General features: G+C 39.2%; 1 protein-coding gene across 9 annotated transcripts in view; it reads right to left on the bottom strand.

Annotated features, from left to right (window-relative positions):
* DENND5B (DENN domain containing 5B) overlaps positions 1 to 18,107 on the bottom strand; it is a 224,053-nt gene that overhangs the window by 123,912 nt on the left and 82,034 nt on the right. The window lies entirely within an intron of this gene.

Below are 18,107 nucleotides of genomic sequence, written 5' to 3'. Positions count from 1 at the left end.
TATTCATATGGGAAAAGGTGCATGTTCTTTTCTTAATGCTAATTTAAAAAGAAGTATCAGCAGAAAGCTAATGCCAGATATAATAAAATATGATAGTAAGACTAAATGACGAACTATGGAAATTGCATCCCAACTTCTGTAAACCTATCAGATTGGCTGAAGTTCAAGAAACTGACTATACCAAAATCTGATAAGTATGCAAAGAGACAGAACGCTCATAAATTGCTGGCGGTAATGCAAAAAGGTATAACCTCTTAGGAAAGACAGTTTGGCAATTTTTACAAGGCTAAACATAGTCCATATGATCTTACAACCCCTGTCTAACCAGTAGAAAAAAGTCAGACAAATTCCAAGAGGAGCAACCTACAATACACCTGGATGAATACTTGTCAAAACTGTCAAGGTCATCAAAAACAAGTAAGGTCTCAGAAACTATCATAGCTGAGAGGAGCCTAAGGAGAGAAGAAAGGTGTAATGTGGTATACTGGATGGGCTCCTCCAACAGAGAAAGGACATAGAGTAAACACCAGGAAATTTGAATAAAGTATAGATTTTAGTTAACAATAATATTGATTCATTAATTACAACGCATGTATGGCACCACCCTAGGTTGTAAATGATAGGGAAAACTATGTGCATGGATGGGGGGTTGTGTGTGAGAACTCTGTATTAGCTTCTCAATTTTTCTGTAAATCTAAAACTGTTTCTAAAAATCAAGTCTGTTTAAAAATTTTTTTAAACAAGTCTTTAAAACTTTTACAAATTGTAAAGTTTAAATTAAAAAAAATTTTTTTAATTAAAAAATGATTTAATGTAAGGACAAAAACATATATTACATCCAATATTTTAATTATTCTATCTTTTGTAAATTACTATGCAAACACAAGCTGAAGTTTGCTCAGTAAAGATTCCATTAGTCAACTATCCTCTTAGGTACTTTAAGAAATATCAACTCTTGGGGAAAAGTTTTACTACAATGAGGACACAAGCTATTAAAATATTCACACCTGGGGTGAAGGGGGGAATTTACAGTAGAGCTCTGTGACTAAATATATACTATGGCATTTCCTCTTTCTGGGTCAAAAGAATAACAACTACAAATTAGAGAGGGGAGTAGCAGAGTAGAATAATATTGGACTACTCCAAGCAGCAAAAAATCTGCCCGTTTGGAAAAGTGAGCACAAACTTTACTACTGATACTGAATATCCTTCTTATAAAAATGAGACACAAAGCAGGGAAACTAATCCATTCAATGGTCTGACAATTCTGCCCAGCTCTCATCTAAAGCCTAAATGTGCCCTGATAAAGGTAGAAACTCTTGGTTGTGTTCAGAGTATCGCTGCCATTATATTTACCAACAGTCCCAATTATTTCATATAGCCGTTGTTTCTGGTTTCATTGGCCAAAAATAAAAAAATACGAAAGTTATTTTAGATCATTTTATTCTGACCAGTTATACAGAAAATGGTACATAAGCAAAAATAATGTTAATAGATTTGAGGTTCAATTATTTTATCACTACCTCCAGATCCCAAAATCCAATTAACTATGGTCTAAATAATTGAGAGAACTTCCAGTGAAATAAGTGCATCTGCTTCATGCAAAGCTATAATGAGAATCACCATTAGACCAAATTTGGATTGCAGTCTACTTTATAGCATATATATTAAAAAAGATAATGTATAACTACAAAAGAAATGTGAATAATATTTCACTTAACATACAAAAATGTATACAGGCAGGTCCAGAAGGACTGAGCTCTAACACTTCTTAAACTCTCACAGTTTCTGAAATATGGCATATTATAAAGTGTCTGAGCCTCCTTTCACTTTGTAGATGACGTCAGAATATCAATAATATACCTCTTTCCCCTGTGGTTGGGAGCACAAGGTCTGACCTTCTGGAAGCTCCACGTTTCCTTTCAACTGGCAATGGGAGCAGGGACACTGCCCCTGCTCCAGCCACTGGTGAGGATTTCTCTAGTCTGTGCATGACATTGTAAGCAGAGAGAGATCTGTGAATCTCGGAGCTATTTCTCAGGCTGAATGTCCCCGTTATGTATTTCTTCACTCATTTCCTCTCTGAACCTTCTCACTCCTAGGGCCCCAGTGAATTCCCTTCTTCATTATCCATTTCCACCACAGCCTATTTCTGAGCAGGGTATTTCTCCACAAAACAAGGCCAAGGCTCCCAATACTTCCCTATGTGCCTATCCCTGAAGGATGTCACTGAAGTCTAGATGTTTTAAAGAAAGTTTGTTGATGGGAACAATGAAAACAGAAGGGAAGCTGAAACAGGTAATCTCTTCCACCCTGTCTTTTTTTCATTTTATTCCTTTTCTCTCTAAAGGGAAGTTAAAACATAGACACACACACGTGGACAGAATGCTCACAATCAGTAAATCTTCCTCAGTATGATAACAAAGGTGACAGAAGTAAATGGAGACACTGGATGCTACCTATGATGAAACCCATGCTGAGGCAAAGAAAAAGGGACGATGTGGTGGTGACAACTCCTCCTTCCCATGTCTACCTCCAAAGGTCTCCAAATGTTTGCCTCCCAAGACCCAACCTGAATTGGCATAAGCGGGAGCTGGGAAGGGGAACACTAGGGCAGCAGTGGGATTTCCCTGGTGGCTCAGACAGTAAAGCGTCTGCCTAAAATGCAGGAGACCCGGGTTCAGTCCCTGGGTCGGGAAGATCGCCTGGAGAAGGAAATGGCAACCCACTCCAGTATTCTTGCCCGGAAAATCCCATGGAGAGAGGAGCCTGGTAGGCTACAGCCCATGGGGTCGCGAAGAGTCAGACACAACTGACTTCACTTTCACAGGGAAAGAGAAGCAGGTGTGGGTGAGGGGGAGAGGGCACCATCAGGGTGATAAATAAAATAAGGGGGCACTTCTGTGACATTCATAGAAAGACATTTGCTACACATGTGCTGTCTCTACACCACAGTAAGCTGTCCTCTTCAAAGTAGGTGCCCTAGGAGGCTGCATATTCAATATTCATTCTGATGATCCTCCAACTAAACACCTCTGAACAGGCAATGTATAAGTAGAGACCTTATGAAGTAGTGACCATCACACAATTAACACTCGGAGCTTACTACAGGCAGGTGCTTAAGTGCTCTACATATATTAACCCATTTTATCATCATAATTACTATATGAAGTAGATCCTATTACCATTCTCATTTTACTGATGTAGAAACTGGGGCACAAAAAGGTTAAATAACTTGCTCAGGTCAGATAACAAGGAAATTCAAACCTACGCAGTCTAACCCCAGAGTCTGTGCTCTTAATTCTATGTACGAGGTCATCTCAGGAAAGAGTATTTCTGCCAAGGGAAATAGCAAGTGGACAATCCCAACGGTACAAGTGAGCTTGTCCCCACTGAGCTGCAGTAAGACCAGGACATAGATGCATCTAGTGAGGTGGTAGAAGATGAAGTCAGAGGTTCCCAGGAGCCAGATAAAACAGGTGAGGACTGTAAGCAATGGTGAGGATTTCTGATTTTATATTAAGTATCACGGGAAGCCCCTGGAGAAGGAAATGGCAACCCACTCCAGTATTCTTGCCTGAAGAATCCCATGGACAGAGAATCTGGTAGGCTATATAGCCACAGGGTCGCAGAGTTGGATACGACTGAAGCAACTTAGCACACATCGTGGGAAATAATTGGAGTATCTTCCACAGATCACCCTGCCAGCTGAGAGAACAGTTTATAGTGGGCAAGAGTAGAAGGAAAGTGATCAGTTAGGACGTTCTGCAACAGTCCAGGTAAGATATGATGGCAGTACAGATTAGAGAGATAGTAAGTGCTAGGGTGGTGAGAAGTGATAAGATTTTAAACATATCCTGAAGGCATAAAATAATGATTTGCTGATGAATGAGATGTGAGAGAAAGAAGTAGTCAAGAAGGATATTGTGATACCATGAATTTTGATCTAAGCACCTGGATTAACAGTGTAGCTACTTACTGAAAGAAAGAAGATGGAGGTTTTGCTGGGGGGAGGATAGTGGTCAGGCAGCTGGAATGAAGAATTCAGTTTTGGATATGGTAAGTCTGAGAAGCCTACTAGACATCCAAGAGACATTTTTGAGTAAGCATTTAGATATATGAATTTAAATTCAAGGGAAAAGTTTAGAAACTCAGGGGTCTACATAAAAAAGACAGTATTTAACATCACAGGGCTGGATAACGTCACCTAGGAAATGACTGCAGATGGAGACAGAGGCTGAGGTCAGAGCCCCCCGGGACTCAAGCAACATTAAGAGGCTGGGAAGAGGAAAAAGAACTGGCAGAAAGGTAAAAGAGAAAAAGCAGTCAGTAAAATAAGAGAAAACCAGAAGCATCATGGAAACCAAGTTAAAGCAGGTTGTCAACAACAAGGAAGTCACTGTGACCTGAACAAAGAGATTTCTGCAGGGTGTGGGGGTGAAAACCTACCTGGTATGGTTCCAAGAAAGACTGCAAAAGAGAGGAAGTCCAGGCAGAGAGTATAATTAACCCTTGAGGAGTTCTGTTGGAAAGATGATAAGTGATAATACTGGAGGAGAATGTGGGGTTGAGGGAAGGGTTTCAGATTTTGTTTTCTTAAAGACAGGAGAATGTTAACACATTCAAGCAACATTTCCACTGTGCCTACACTGTGTCTGGTTCCTCCACAAGGAACATACATAACAAAACACCTTTGAGTTCCTCTGCATGCATTGGAGAAAGAAATGGCAACCCACTCCAGTGTTCTTGCCTGGAGAATCCCAGGGGCGGGGGAGCCTGGTGGGCTGACGTCTATGGGGTTGTGCAGAGTCGGACATGATTGCAGCAGCAGCAACAGCAGGAACTAAAGCCCCCACCTAGATGGAGAACGGTAACTCCAGGCTGAGCTCCAGAGTCATGGAACACTGTCCTGTTACCTCATCATCAATCAATCAAAAGAAAGTCTGCACCCTGTGGAAGACAACAAAGATGCTGAACCCCTTCCCGAGTAATTCTCCCTTTAAAAAATTTCATGGTAGAGAAAAATTCCTGGAGCTGGTTTTTGGACACAAGCCTGCTTGTGTCCAAAGTTGCTGGCCTCCTGAATGCAGCAACACTTCCATTCCTACCAGCACCTGTACTGGCTTTCAAGCATTGAGCAGCCAAACCTGAGTTTGGTAATATTTATACGGGACACTGAATCCATAAGGGATTGCATCTTTTCTCCCTCTGGCACTTCTTGAAACAACCCCAAATCATTCTCACTGGATAAGCCATGCCAATTATCTTAGCACCAGGGAAGAGCTATCACTGATCCTGAATTTATGACAGACAGCAGGTGCTCACCAACATCCCTATTCTCCTCTCCTTCCCAACATCCCTGCATCTGGGTTGGGGCCAAAAGACTAGCTCTTGCCAATGAAATGTGAGCAGAAGTGATGTGTATCACTTCCAGCCTGAGGCACACAATCTGTCTTTCTTCTGTGACTCACCAGCTAAATGCAAATGGAAATGGGGCTGTAAAGATGGAAGGTCACACATGGAAGAAACCTGGGTCATTGAATGTCTCTGCAAAATAGAGCCTCTCTCCACCTTGGCCTACATTAGACTAAACAACGAATGAGAAGTAAGTTTCTATTGTTTTGAGCCACTGATAGTCTACGGTTGTTATTACAGGAGTTAGCTATTTTTATGTTTCTGGATTAGCCTGAGTTTTAACTTGCATTAGTCTTGACCTTCTGACTCTAATGTCAATCCCTGACTATATACCACCTTCACTTCCTTGATGATGTTCTACACTGCCTGCTGCTGCTGCTGCTAAGTCGCTTCAGTTGTGTTCAACTCTGTGCGACCCCACAGACGGCAGCCCACCAGGCTCCCCCGTCCCTGGGATTCTCCAGGCAAGAACACTGGAGTGGGTTGCCATTTCCTTCTCCAATGCATTTAAGTGAAAAGCTACTGGGTTCAAATACATGATAAGTATAGTTCTTCAAATACGGGATAGAATTAGCCCATTTTCTGTGAATTCTCTTTATCTTTCATATACCAATCACTAAGCTACTAATCAAGACCAGAGGCATTAATTCATGATGGGCCTATTAGTCATTCTAAATCTATAAACTCTAAATCCAGTTTGCAATCTTGCAGGTATAGGCTGCTGGTCACAAAGAAAATCAAGCAAAAGAAGGTAGAGGAGTCTCTGAAAATTCATAGGCCCTACTGAAGAATGTTCATGGATAAAGAAACCTGAATTCTGGTAATCCTAAAAGTTTATCTTGATTAAGAGCTTAATAAAGTACATCAACAGCAATCCAGTAAGTTGTTAATTTCTAAGAGACTCGTAATACTGAAGTTTATTCACTGGGAATCAAAACAGTACACAATACAGATATTTTGCTTCAAACTCAACCAGAGGTATCCCAATAATCCTGGCATTAGTGCAGGTATTAACTCTCCAAGGGCACAGTTCCCAATAAGACTGCCCTGATTTCAGAAGTTCCCCAGGCCACCTGCACTACTCACAGACTGGATATATATCTTGAAGTTCCCACAAATCCCTCAGGTTTGGCAATTAATAACCAAAATCACTGCAGATGGTAACTCCAACCATGAAATTAAAAGATGCCTGCTCCTTGGAAGGAAAGCTATGACAAATCTAGGCAGCATATTAAGAAGTGGAGACATCACTTTGCCAACAAAGGTCTGTATACTCAAAGCTATGGTTTATCCAGCAGTCATGTAGAAATGTGAGAGTTGGACTACAAAGAAGGCTGAGCATCAAAGAACTGATGCTTTCAAAGTGTGATACTAGAGAAGACTCTTAAAGAGTCCCTTAGACAGCAAGGAGGTCAAACCAGTCAATCCTAAAGAAAATCAACCCTGAATATTCATTGGAAGGACTTATGCTGAAGCTGAAGTTCCAATACTTTGGCCACTTGATGCAAAGAGTCAACTCACTGGAAAAGCCTGATGCTGGGAAAGGTTAAAGGCAAAAGGCGAAGAGGGTGGCAGAGGATCAGATAGTTAAGACAGTATGACTGACTCAAAGGACATGAATTTGAGCAAACTCCAGAAGACAGTGAAGGACAGAGGAGCCTGGCATGCTGCAGTCCATGGGGTCACAAAGGGTCAGATACAACTTAGCGACTAAACAGCAACAATTCACAGAAATCATGAAAGCACTACACTTATGATTATAGTTTTATTTTAAGGCATAGAAATCAGAAGGACTAGACAAATGAAGATATACACAGGTTGAGATCAGAGAATTTCATGCTCTCTCCTTGTGGAATCAGGGTGTGTCACACTCCTACTCCCACCAATGTGTTAATCAACCAGGAAGCGCCACTAAACTTTGGTGTCTAAAGTTTTTATTAGGGCACCATTACATAGGCATGACTTGTTAAATCATAGCCATGTTACCGAAACTCAATCTCCAACCTCCTTCCCTCTGCTAGGTTGGTTCTGTGACCAAGCCCTACCTGAAGTTATCTAGGAGCCCATTAGTAGTTGCTTCATTAGGATAACACTCCTGTTACCAGGAAATCCTCAGGGTTCTGGAAGTTTTGCTCCAGAACATGGGACAAAGACCAGATAAATTCTTATTAGGCACTGTGCCTCCTACCACCAAGCAAAGAATATAACAGTATATTATTTACTTGTAAAAAATCTTAATAATGAAACCAGGTTCTATGGTCCTCTGCTAAAGATGAAATAACAAACCATTCTGATCCTAACCCATGCTTGTCATAATATTCCTTTTGCAATAAAATTATGAACCAAGAAAAAAAAACTTTAAAAAGCCATTGAAATAGTATAACTGATATCATGAAACTCTCTAAGAGGAAAGGGTCCATAATTTTTAGGTTAATAATCAAATAAGTGTCATATGTTCACTGCTGCTGCTGCTGCTAAGTCACTTCAGTCGTGTCCGTTTCTGTGCGACCCCAAAGACAGCAGCCCATCAGGCTCCCCCATCCCTGGGATTCTCCAGGCAAGAACACTGGAGTGGGTTGCCATTTCCTTCTCCAATGTATGAAAGTGAAAGTGAAAGTAAAGTCCCTCAGTCGTGTCTGACTCTCAGCGACCCCATGGACTGCAGTCCACCAGGCTCCCCCGTCCCTGGGATTCTCCAGGCAAGAACACTGGAGTGGGTGGCCATTTCCTTTGAGGAGGAGGGTTCAGGATGGGGAACACGTGTATACCTGTGGTGGATCATGTTGATATATGGCAAAACCAATACAATATTGCAAAGTTAAAAAAAATAAAATAAAAAAAAGAAAGTGAAAAGGGAAAGTGAAGTCACTCAGTCGTATCTGACTCTTCACGACCCCATGGACTGCAGCCCACCAGGCTCCTCCATCCATGAGATTTTCCAGGCAAGAGTATTGGAGTGGGTTGCCATTGCCTTCTCCTATGTGTTCACTAGTGTTTAGTAAATGATTTTTATTATTTTTATATACAAGTGATTTTCAAATAATAATTATACCCAAGAAAACAAGGTTCTAGTTCTAGTAGTCTAGGGCAAATCACAATTTCTTCGAGCAAAAATATCCTCATACATAAAATACAGATTATTTTATTACTGCAACAACACATTTTTAGCATGTAGTGTTATTAGATATCTATCTGCTGTGAGAATCATTTATCCAAAAAAAGCATTTTAATGTTACTATTCATGCTGCTTTTTACTATACAAAATAAAACGAATCTTCCCCTATTGCTAAAGAACTTATTCTCTGCTAAAGAGCCTACAAGAGAGCCACCCTTTGCCTTTAGGAACAAAAGAAAGCCAACCACTGTTAAAATATTTATAGCTGACAAGTAATACTACAGAGCTAGAGTTCTGAGACATTCAAACTGAAGGTTTTCTACTGTGTGACTCAATGAAGCACTATCTGTACAAAGCGAAAGCAGACTTTTCCCTCCATTTTCTTTCATTACTATACTCACCTATACAGACACATTTAGTTTACACAGGAGTAGCAATTAACTCTCACAGGAACACCACTTTATTCCTCCTGCTGCTGCTGCTGCTGCTCCTAGGTCGCTTCAGTCATGTCTGACTCTGTGTGACCCCATAGACAGCAGCCCACCAGGCTCCCCCGTCCCTGGGATTCTCCCGGCAAGAACACTGGAGTGGGTTGCCATTTCCTTCTCCAATGCATGAAAGTGAAAAGTGAAAGTGACGTCGCTCAGTCGTGTCCAACTCTTCACGACCCCATGGACTGCAGCCCACCAGGCTCTTCCGTCCATGGGATTTTCTAGCCAAGAGTACTGGAGTGGGGTGCCATTGCCTTCTCCGTTTATTCCTCCTACACTTTTCAAAAACAAAAAAATTCCTGCATAAGAAATCAATAATGTTCTCTGAAGGAGATATATAAATTATAAGACAAGGAAGGATACATTTGTTTTACTAACACTACTGCCCCATGGTATATGAAATTGTTCTAACATCAGCAAAATCAGGCAAAATAAGTATCGGTAACAGGATTCACTGGGAAAGAGAATATTCCTACAAGAATCAAAGAGAAGAAGTATTATTCCAACAATTACCTGAAGCTGCTGGTAGCTAGAATGTTCCACTGATGTGACCACCTCTGAGTCTCTCTGCATTGGTGTGCACATTCGCCAAAGGCCTTCCAGGCCTCCGCTAATATGCTGAGTGTGAGCTAGAACACTCAGGCTTTAAAATGAACTAACTAAACTCTGTTTTAAAATGGTACTGAGGTTGAGCACAGATACAATGGTCCACATACACTAGGGGTGGGTGGGGCTGGGGGTCAGAGGGAATGTGACCTATATGATGACTAGACTTTCCCATTTCTACAAGGGACTGATTCCTAAAGCTACTATCTAGTATATTACGAAAGAAGAAAATCAGCTTTGGTGGGGAAAAAAGTCCTTTCAATCACTTTCTGAAGTTTTCAAAATTAACATGAAACAAAACCCACCAAGAAGGATAAAAATGGGAGGGAGGAGTAGAATTTTCCTCTTCTCTATAGGAAAAACAATCTCTTCCTTCCTCTCTCCACCAGAAAAACAGAAGAAAACCCTCAAGATGATCTCTTAGCCCTGCATTTCAATTCACAATTCTTACTTCTCACCAAGACTCTCCACTCATCTATCTCAGTACCGGCAGGCTGAACTTCATTTTCAAAGCTTAACTCTTCTCCCCTAAAGGTTTTCTGCTGTTAACAGTGCCATAATCCATGTAGTTTTCAAATATTACTATCTACTAATCATCTCTGAAGAGGGATGAATTTAACACTAAGAATAATTCTATCAAAAAGGTATCACATTCACTACTTTTATTCTGGTACTCGGCACATAGCTTGAATAGCTGACTGACTAGGAGTCATTCTAGATTTAGATTCTAGATTTCTCCCCCTTCCCTCATCTGGACCCCACCCCTTTCCTTCCATATTCAAACAGTCATTAAAATTTATAATTTATGCTTCCTTACTATCCCTCCCAATCAGCCTTTCCTTTCTATTTTCACTGCCACTTTGTTAATTTTGAATCTCAAGCCAGGCTCAGAATACTTACAGTTTCCAAAATTCTAGTCTCCCTGCCACACACTGTACACAATTCCCTTCTAATTCCTCCTTCTCTCTCTCTCTTTCTCTCACTTACTCATTTACTCAACGAACATTTATAGAGCTCTACCAGCCAAGGCACTGTTCTAGCTTTGGGGATACACAGCACACAGACTGTATTTTCCAAAGATGGCCACAACAATATCTCCTATCCACATGTTCTTCTGAAACTCCATCAGGAGGTGGAGTCCATGTTCCCTGCTCTTAAAGCTGGAAGGACCTTAAGACTTCCTCAAACATAAGCATACCAGAGAAATGAGGTTATGGCTTCTAAGGCTAAGCCATAAAAAATGCCAGGCATTTCCACCATATTCTCTTGGGACACATGCCCTTACAACACAGTCACATGCTGTGGGAAGAGAGAAACTGAGGGCCCAGCCAACAGTGAGCAGAGCCTGCCAGTCCTGGAAGTGAGCCACCTGCAAGTGTGTCCTCTGGCCCTGTCAGGCCACTCAGCTGATGCAGCATGGAGCACAGGCAAGGTGGCATCACCATGGGCTGCCCAAACTGCAGATCTGTGAGTAAAGTAAATGACCGTCATTTAAGCAGAGAGTTTTCTATCTGGTTTGCGATGCAATAATAAATAACTGGAACAAACAGTGAACAAAAAGGCAAAAAAAAAAAAAAAAAAAAAATCCTTGTCCTCATGGAGTTTATATTCTAGGAGGAGATAAAAATAATAAATTTAAATTATACAATATGTTGAAAGACAAAAAGTGCAAGGAAAGTTAAAGAAAAGAGTAGAGTAAGAAGGGCAGTACAGAGCACTAGTTGCAATATTAAATAGGGAGGTCAGGTGGTCTTATTAAGATGATGATATCTGGGCAGAGACTCAAGTGAAGATAAGTGAATTAATTTTCTCTCTCAGGAAAATCAAAGTGAACTAAGACACCAGTCTCCTGAGTTCAGACCCCTGTCACCCAGAGCCCAGATTCCTGAGATGGCACTTGAGGACCATTGTGATCTAGCCCTTGCCTACATGTTCAGCTTCAGGTTCTGAATCTCCCCATTGCCTACACATCTGCACTTAAGTTCAATGACTGGCAGTTCCCTTTAAGTACTGTGGTCTTGTGTCTGGAATGTCTTCTTCCATCTTGATTTTCTATTACCCCCTTAATCAATTATGACAAACTTGGCAACTTAGAACAATACCCACACTTCTTATCAGTTTCTGTGGGTCAGAAGTCTGGGCACAGTGTGGCCCAACAGTTCCTTTGCTCCAGGTCTCACAAGGTCTTTAAGCAAAGAAAGAGTAAGGAGTTTTTTCAACATAAAAGCTTAATCAGAACAGATAAGTTTTATGGTCCAACATCTTTTAAATTCCAAGAGCTTAATTTTTAAGTAAATCACTATTGTACAAACATTGTACTAAATATGTATTAGTTGATGTGTTAAAATAAAAACTTTCCTTGATATTAAGGCTCAGGACACTGCATTTTTCTTCTTGGTTGACACATAATATGTAAATATAATGTTTTTTTTTTTTTTAAGAAATAGAACTGTTTAGGTTTTGGAACTCTGTTCTCATAATTGCTCTGCATATTGCTATCCACTTAACATACTGTATTAAAACTGTTCAATCCTATCTCCTCCTTTAGACTTTAATCTATACAACATATTATTCATTCTTACATCCTCAGCACCTACTTAATACTGTGCCTGGTACATATGTTCATTAATGTTTGCTACATAAATGGATAAATGAAAATGAAAACTGTATTTGGACCTGAATTATATACTCCAGAATTTGGAAAACTTATTTAAAGAACTGATAGCTGTGAAAATGATTCACTTCCAAACTTTGACTATATAAACTGAAAAGTAATATAAGTAAAGGAATAAAATTAGTCCATTTTCTTTATAACATTTTATTTCTTTTCTAATTTGTACCAACTTATACATTAAAATTTGATACCTACCTTATGTCAAACGTAAGACTTAAGGATATTATTATCATATCATTTGCCCATGGTGGTATCACACAACCAGAACTTTATTATTCTTTGCTCTGAACCCAGGACTTCATGGCTAACTTTTTTTTCAAAGTAAACTTTAGTTTTTGGAATAGTTTTAGATTTACAGAATTGGGAAGACAAGTACAGAGTTCCAATATACCCTCCAACCAGTTTCCCCTATCAGTAAGCATTACATTATAATTAATGAAGCAATACTGGCACATTATTATTAACCAAATCTATTCATTTTTCAGGGCTTCCCTGGTGACTCAGACAGTAAAGAATCCACCTGCAATGCAGTAGGCCTTGGTTCAATCCCTAGGTCAGGAAGATCCTCTGGAGAAGGGAATGGCTATCCACTCCAGTATTCCTGCCTGGAAAATTCCATGGATAGAGGAGCCTGGTGGGTTACAGTCCATGAGATTGCAAACAGTCGGACATGACTGAGTGACTAAACACTTTCACACATTATTCAGGTTTTCATATTTTTTATCTAAGGTCCTTTCTTTGTTCCAGAATCCCATACAGGATACCACACTGCATCATGTTAACATAAAATGGATCATGTAACTTGGTTTATTTACAGAATTGTCATGTTTGGTCATTTAGATGTAAACTATAAATTTTTGAAGCAAGTGGAATTTGAATATAAAATAATGATATTTAAAAAATAATATTATTTAAAAATTTTACGTTTGGTAATTGTACTGAAGAAATGGAAAACCAAAGAAGTCTTGTTATCTGAAAACTGGGTTTGCCTCTCAGTGGGTGTCAAGCCAAGATTGGGAAAAGGACCCACTATTTACAGCAAGTGGCACTAGTGGTAAAGACCTGTCTGCCAGTGCAAGAGGCTAAGACACAGTTCAGTCCATGGGTTGGGAAGATCCCCTGAGGAAGCTCACAGCAACCCACTCCAGTAGTCTTGCCTGGAGTAGACAGAGGACCCTGGCGGGCTACAGTCTATGGGGTTGCAAAGACTTGGACACAGCTGAAGGGACTTAGCACACATACACACAAGGAGAACACCAAGGATCCCAACACAGTGTCTCCTGAACAGCAAAACTGGGAAGTTTTAGGCTAAAGATACATGCATATTCATGAAAAGGCTTGGGCAGTTGATAGGTCTTCAGAATCCAAGCTTCCTGATTGAAGTCAGGAAGGTCAGAAAAGCTCAACATATTTATCCTTTGAGTTCCAGCTGATCTAGTGGTTGAGCACTTCAGACTAATTTACACCACTTCAACAGAATTAGCAATGTTTACAACTGATATCTTTCCAACAACAGCAAAGTTACTTCTTTCGCCTGATAACAGTTTGTTTCTGTGTTATTTTTGTCCCTTCGAGATCATTTCTGAGACCTATTCAAGGACAAGCACTAGGACAGGCTTAGGCCAAAAATGGCTTAGGCCAAAAATGGCTTCTCTTATGTCACGAAAGCAATGCTTGGCTCTCTTTCTCAGGAACTCCTTACCTTATCTGTTTACAGCCTTACTTTTCAGAGATATATACTGAGATATTTCAAATAAAATCATAAAACGTCTAGGATTTGCTTATAAAACATAATATGGGGATGTGAAGAGGAAACAATGTTGGTCATGAATTGATAATTCTTAAATATGGATAATGGGTATATGGGGATTCACTGTACTACTCTATCCACCTGCATGTGTTCAAAATTCTCCATATAAGAAGTTTTTTTTGTAATACACCATGTAATGTAATGTAATGTAATGTAATACACCACATTAACAAATTGAAAAATAAAAACCATATGATTATCTCAATAGATGCAGAGAAAGCCTTTGACAAAATTCAACACCCATTTATGATAAAAACTCTCCAGAAAGCAGGAATAGAAGGAACATACCTCAACATAATAAAAGCTATATATGACAAACCCACAGCAAACATTATCCTCAATGGTGAAAAATTGAAAGCATTTCCTCTAAAGTCAGGAACAAAACAAGGGTGCCCACTTTCACCATTACTATTCAACACAGTTTTGGAAGTTTTGGCCACAGCAATCAGAGCAGAAAAAGAAATAAAAGGAATCCAAATTGGAAAAGAAGAAATAAAACTCTCACTATTTGCAGATGACATGATCCTCTACATAGAAAACCCTAAAGACTCCACCAGAAAATTACTAGAACTAATTAATGATTATAGTAAAGTTGCAGGATATAAAATCAACACACAGAAATCCCTTGCATTCCTATACACTAATAATGAGAAAACAGAAAGAGAAATGAAGGAAACAATTCCATTCACCATTGCAACGAAAAGAATAAAATACTTAGGAATATATCTGCCTAAAGAAACTAAAGACCTATATATAGAAAACTATAAAACACTGGTGAAAGAAATCAAAGAGGACACTAATAGATGGAGAAATATACCATGTTCATGGATTGGAAGAATCAATATAGTGAAAATGAGTATACTACCCAAAGCAATTTATAGATTCAATGCAATCCCTATCAAGCTACCAACAGTATTCTTCACAGAGCTAGAACAAATAATTTCACAATTTGTATGGAAATACAAAAAACCTCGAATAGCCAAAGCGATCTTGAGAAAGAAGAATGGAACTGGAGGAATCAACCTACCTGACTTCAGGCTCTACTACAAAGCCACAGTTATCAAGACAGTATGGTACTGGCACAAAGACAGAAATATAGATCAATGGAACAAAATAGAAAGCCCAGAGATAAATCCATGCACATATGGACATCTTATCTTTGACAAAGGAGGCAAGAATATACAATGGATTAAAGACAATCTCTTTAACAAGTGGTGCTGGGAAATCTGGTCAACCACTTGTAAACGAATGAAACTAGAACACTTTCTAACACCATACACAAAAATAAACTCAAAATGGATTAAAGATCTAAACGTTAAGACCAGAAACTATAAAACTCCTAGAGGAGAACATAGGCAAGACACTCTCTGACATACATCACAGCAGGATCCTCTATGACCCACCTCCCAGAATATTGGAAATAAAAGCAAAAACAAACAAATGGGACCTAATTAAACTTAAAAGCTTCTGCACATCAAAGGAAACTATTAGCAAGGTGAAAAGACAGCCTTCAGAATGGGAGAAAATAATAGCAAATGAAGCAACTGACAAACAACTAATCTCAAAAATATACAAGCAACTCCTACAGCTCAACTCCAGAAAAATAAACGACCCAATCAAAAAATGGGCCAAAGAACTAAATAGACATTTCTCCAAAGAAGACATACAGAGGGCTAAACAAACACATGAAAAGATGCTCAACATCACTCATTATCAGAGAAATGCAAATCAAAACCACTATGAGGTACCATTTCACACCAGTCAGAATGGCTGCGATCCAAAAGTCTACAAATAATAAATGCTGGAGAGGGTGAGGAGAAAAGGGAACCCTCTTACACTGCTGGTGGGAATGCAAACTAGTACAGCCACTATGGAGAACAGTGTGGAGATTCCTTAAAAAACTGGAAACAGAACTGCCGTACGACCCAGCAATCCCACTGCTGGGCATACACACTGAGGAAACCAGAAGGGAAAGAGACACGTGTACCCCAATGTTCATCGCAGCACTGTTTATAATAGCCAGGACATGGAAGCAACCTAGATGTCCATCAGCAGATGAATGGATAAGAAAGCTGTGGTACATATACACAATGGAGTATTACTCAGCCATTAAAAAGAATACATTTGAATCAGTTCTAATAAGGTGGATGAAACTGGAGCCTATTATACAGAGTGAAGTAAGCCAGAAGGAAAAACATAAATACAGTATACTAACGCATATATATGGAATTTAGAAAGATGGTAACAATAACCCGGTGTACGAGACAAAAAAAAAAAAAGAAAGCAGTGGTACATATACACAACGGAGTATTACTCAGCCATTAAAAAGAAAACATTTGAATCAGTTCTAATGAGGTGGATGAAACTGGAGCCTATTATACAGAGTGAAGTAAGCCAGAAGGAAAAACACCAATACTGTATAATGATGCATATATATGGAATTTAGAAAGATGGTAACAATAACCTTGTGTACGAGACAGCAAAAGAGACACTGATGTATAGAACAGTCTTATGGACTCTGTGGGAGAGGGAGAGGGTGGGAAGATTTGGGAGAATGGCATTGAAACATGTAAAATATCATGTATGAAACGAGATGCCAGTCCAGGTTCGGTGCACGATGCTGGATGCTTGGGGCTGGTGCACTGGGACGACCCAGAGGGATGGTATAGGGAGGGAGGAGGGAGGAGGGAGGAGGGTTCAGGATGGGGAACACATGTATGCCTGTGGCGGATTCATTTTGATGTTTGGCAAAACTAATACAATTATGTAAAGTTTAAAAATAAAATAAAATTTAAAAAAAAAAGTTTTTTTTTTTTAATCAATGCTAAAAGAAAATAGGTCATTGATGAAAAATGCAGTAAATATAAGCCTAGCTTCAAAGGGCAGAAGTAAATACTTCAACATCTTTCTAAAAGATAATGACTCACCCTTCTCCTTTTGTTAGACAACTACAATATATGATGCTTAAAAAAATACAATAATTTCCTAATACCAAAAATCTAGCTGTTATTCAATTATTTCATAAATGTAATAAATATTTTTAACAGTTTGTATCAGGACTCAAATAAAGTCCATACATTGTGATTTGCTGATATGCCCTTTAAGTCTCTTTTAATCTTAGGATTTCCCCTCCACATCTTTTTCCCTGCTTGGAGTTTCTCTGTTGAAGAAACCTGACAGTTTCCCACAGTCTGAATTGTGCTGACTGCCTCCCTACTAGAGTTTAACATGGTCCTGTCTTCTAACTGGTAAGCTAGAGCTGCACTGTTCAATACAGTAGCCACTATTAACACATGGATATCTACATTTTAATTAAATAAAATTTAAAATTCAGTTCCTCGGCTGCATAAGATACATTTCTAATAGCTATCTTATTGGACAGACCAAGAATCACCCAAGTCAAGACCTGGGATTGACTCTATTCTCTTGAAAAAGGTTGAAAAAACAGAATGAATATAAACAGATTTCATCTAGCATACAAAGTATTTTCTGAAATGAAGAGAGTTCAACATTCCCACAATGTGGGGAATGAATCTTAGCTTTCTGTTTCTGGAACATAAATACATATATATATACAATGAACAAGCCATATGTGACCTTGGGTAAACTACTTAAGTTTTTCTGTGTTTTCCAGAAAGGAAAATGCAATGATGAGTGAAGTTATACCATAAAATTATAAATATTATAAAGGTTATTTTAAAAATCCTCCTCCAAATGCTAGGAAAAGAGAACACAATAGCAAGTATGTCTAAAAAGCATTCTTGGCATACAAAGCTAGCTCTCCCAGGGTCTTTTCCAAAGAGTCAGTTCTTCGAAGCAGGTGGCCAAAGTATTGGAGTTTCAGCTTCAGCATCAGTCCTTCCAATGAATATTCAGGACTGATTTCCTTTAGGATGGACTGGTTGGATCTCCTTTTAGTCCAAGGGACTCTCAAGAGTCTTCTCCAACACCAAGTTCCAAAAGCATCAATTCTTTGGCACTCACTTCTTTTATAGT

This window comes from Bos grunniens, chromosome 5 (genome assembly GCF_055505025.1).
Source record: "Bos grunniens cultivar Pamir isolate PY7600 chromosome 5, Bosgru_T2T1.0, whole genome shotgun sequence".
In the NCBI taxonomy this organism is placed as follows: Eukaryota; Metazoa; Chordata; class Mammalia; order Artiodactyla; family Bovidae; genus Bos; species Bos grunniens.
This window is presented reverse-complemented; position numbering and strand designations above follow the sequence as displayed.